The 3,426-nt window shown below is 38.0% G+C and overlaps 1 protein-coding gene across 2 annotated transcripts in view; it reads right to left on the reverse strand.

The window, feature by feature from the left end:
* LOC107571243 (protein inscuteable homolog) overlaps positions 1 to 3,426 on the reverse strand; it is a 104,183-nt gene that overhangs the window by 92,862 nt on the left and 7,895 nt on the right. The window lies entirely within an intron of this gene.

The following is a 3,426-nucleotide window of genomic DNA, read 5'->3' on the forward strand; positions in this document are numbered from 1 at the left end:
GCATCTCCGAAAGAGTGCCATCTAAAACTTCAACTGCAGACCACACCTCCGCCAAGACTGAACCTCCAGCCAATCAGAAAAGCGGGAAACCCCTTTCGGCAGACAAGGAAGGGAACCCCGGACACAGGAACGCAAGTACTCCAGATACTAGCTGAACTGGTGCATTTAATATAAATTTTAACCTAATTGAGGGACTCAATGCGAGGGTTAATTAAGTGATTGATGGTTGTTCAGATCTATGCAATTGCACATATTGCTGTAAACTTGGGATTTCACATTTTCATTCTCTTAAACTAATTATTTCCTCACTTTCTCTCTTTCTGCAACTTGTGTGTGAATGCTTGTGTTAGATTAGTTTATATGTCTTAGATTTATCCAATAAAGCCTTATTTATATTGAAAAGAGAAGTATCTTGTGTTTTGTGCTCACAAGTTAATGTCTTAAACTGCCGATCTTGTTACTGTACTAATTAATAGTGTTTTCACTATATTTTGGATATAAATATCCATCGTAGAATTGATGTCATACGGCTCGTTCACTGAATCGCTGGCCGTCTCAGTGATCCGCCGTAAAACAGTGATTCTGTCCTAATTCCCTTACATATTAATGGTGGAGTTCCCTTTAAAATCTTAAATGATTCCCTTTGAGCTAAATTATTGACCTGTTTCCCTTACAGCTTGTTTAAAACGATGCCATCCTTTGAAACAAGCATCAGATGTCACAGAGTGAAATATTCAAATGTAAAATTAGCTAACTGCGTTAAATAAATATGATAATCTCACTGATCATAAACAAAACACAATATATGAATGAAATATTCATAACATTCCATGAATTATGTATTCATAAATTAAGGATTCGTAAGCATATATAACTAATATGTAATCATTGATATGGTAATGACTTGTAATAATTGCTGTTAATAGTATTCATCGTCTGTTTGATTACGTCTTTAATAGATTTTTCCGTACATTTCTGCCATATGTACGTTAACTGACAGTCACCACTGATGAGCTACCACTAAATATTGTAGACATTTAATTTGCTGTGAAGTTGCTTTGCAACGATTTGTATAGTGAAAAGTGTTATACAAATAAACTTGAATTGAATTGAATTAAGGACTTACATTTTCGGTAATACTTTATTTTAGGGTCTCTTAACTAGTTGCTTATTAGCATGCATGTTACTAGAATATTAGCCATTTATTAGTAGTAATTAAGCACATATTAATTCCTTATTCTACATCCCTAATCCTACCCAATACCTAAACTTAACAACTACCGTACTATTAATAAGCAGAAAATTAGGAATTTATTGAGGGAAAATTTGTAGTTAATAGTGAATGAGTGTTCCCTCTTCTAAAGTGTTACCACATTTTCTGTTCTCTCAGTATTGTACATTTTAGTGTCTGCACAAATGTAACTAAATGTACATGTGGTAAAAAAAAAACATAAAACATAATATATGAATACTCATGAGATCAGACTGACTGCACAAACAGCAGCCTCATATCAGGATCATTTCTGCTAAAACTGGAAGATTTTATTTGACAGTTTTTATATGTGTGCTTATAACAAGGCTCCATCAATGCTCATGGCAGAGGTGAAGCCACACTGTGTTTCTGCTCCAGATGATCACAGCAGTCACAGTACAGCAGTTTGCAAATAATGAGAAAAGAAAATGAAAGTACATATTAGTACTTTTTGAAAGGGTATCGCCCCAGTGACAGTTTTGTACCTTTTTTTTGGTACAAAACTGTTCATTACAAAAATATTCGATTTTCTGTAGTGAGCAAAACATTGTCAAAAGGCAGGACCGGGGTACACACAAATATTCATTATGACAGCAGACACTGAATGAAAGTTTGCCTAATATCACCTCTCACCAGTGGCTGGCCACGCCACTACACTCTAGACCACAACAGTAGGTTTAGTCAAGGTAAAGAGTAGCTTCCACGGAAGTGTTTAACATCTGCTGCCATAATGACAGTGTACACTGAAGACTGTCATCATGAAGTCCCAGAGACGGGTTCGATTACTCAGTGAGGTCAGGTTACGGTTTAAAGAGTCCCTCCCTCTAGAGTATGAGTTTGAGAGTACAAAACTGAAATAACACTAATAATACTGACATCTGTCTAATAAACTGCACTACTGTCTGTACAACAGTCCTTTGCCATTTCAAATACGAAGTGTCAAACCAGTTAATTATCTTCTTATAAAAGGCCAGAGGGACGCACAAAAGAAGGCATACAGTATAGACAGACAAAAAAGTGTGCCTTACCTCTTTATAAAGCAATGCTGTCATCCAAAGGCACAGATGATGGCATATGATTTGGGTAAAGAGCTGAATAGAGGGTCACAGCTAATGTCTTCAACAACTCAGGGAACATCTCAACAGTTACGGAGACATTCATGTCCAATGAAACGGTGAGACTTCCAACAGATGGGATGCACACGGCTAAACACCTTGAGCCGCTTAATAATGAATGAAATGCAACTAGACTCTCAATTGCACATGCTGTCCGTGTGCTCTGTAATCATCTCTCCTAAAGCTAAAATCACACAAATGCCATGTATAATATCATTCAGTGTTCATTTCTAACTATATATTAACCAATCAGTTGCTTAAAGTACTATGCCAGTGTGAATGCTCATTCTGAGAGGAGATCTATAATGTGCTCAGTTTAGAGTTCTTGTGGATCTTGTGTGATGACACTTTAAGTCCAAATTAGAGAACTAACCCAAAGAAAGGTATCTGAATGTCTACAATGTCTACCCAACTATTTTAGAGAACTACAGACCGGTTTCCCTTCTACCTTTCATTGCAAAAACACTTGAACGAGTTGTGTTCAACCAAGCCTCAGCCTTTCTCACACAGAACAACCTCCTGGACAGCAACCAATATGGCTTCAGAAGTGGACATTCGACCGAGACTGCCTTGCTTTCAGTTGTTAAAGCCCTAAGACTGGCAAGAGCGGCATCCAAATCTTCAATACTTATCTTTCTGCATCTGTCCGCTGCTTTTGATACAGTGAACCACCAGATTCTCCTGTCAACCCTATTGGGAAATGAAATCTCAGGAACCGCACAACAGTGGTTTGAGTCTTATCTCTCAGATAGGTCCTTCAAGATATCTTGGAGAGGTGAGGTGTCCATGTCACAACATCTAGCTACTGGGGTGCCTCAGGACTCAGTACTTGGACCACTTCTCTTCTCTGTCTTCATGGCATCACTAGGTTCTGTCATTCAGAAACATGGCTTTTCATATCACTGCTATGCTGATGACACTCAACTCTACCTCTCATTCCATCCTGATGATCCGACGATAGCTGCTCACATATCAGCATGTCTAACAGACATTTCTTGTTGGATGACGGACCATCACCTTCAACTCAACCTGGCTAAGACAGAACTGCTTGTGGTTTCA

Source organism: Sinocyclocheilus grahami, unplaced genomic scaffold, assembly GCF_001515645.1.
Source record: "Sinocyclocheilus grahami isolate Dianchi unplaced genomic scaffold, SAMN03320097.WGS_v1.1 scaffold1569.1, whole genome shotgun sequence".
In the NCBI taxonomy this organism is placed as follows: Eukaryota; Metazoa; Chordata; class Actinopteri; order Cypriniformes; family Cyprinidae; genus Sinocyclocheilus; species Sinocyclocheilus grahami.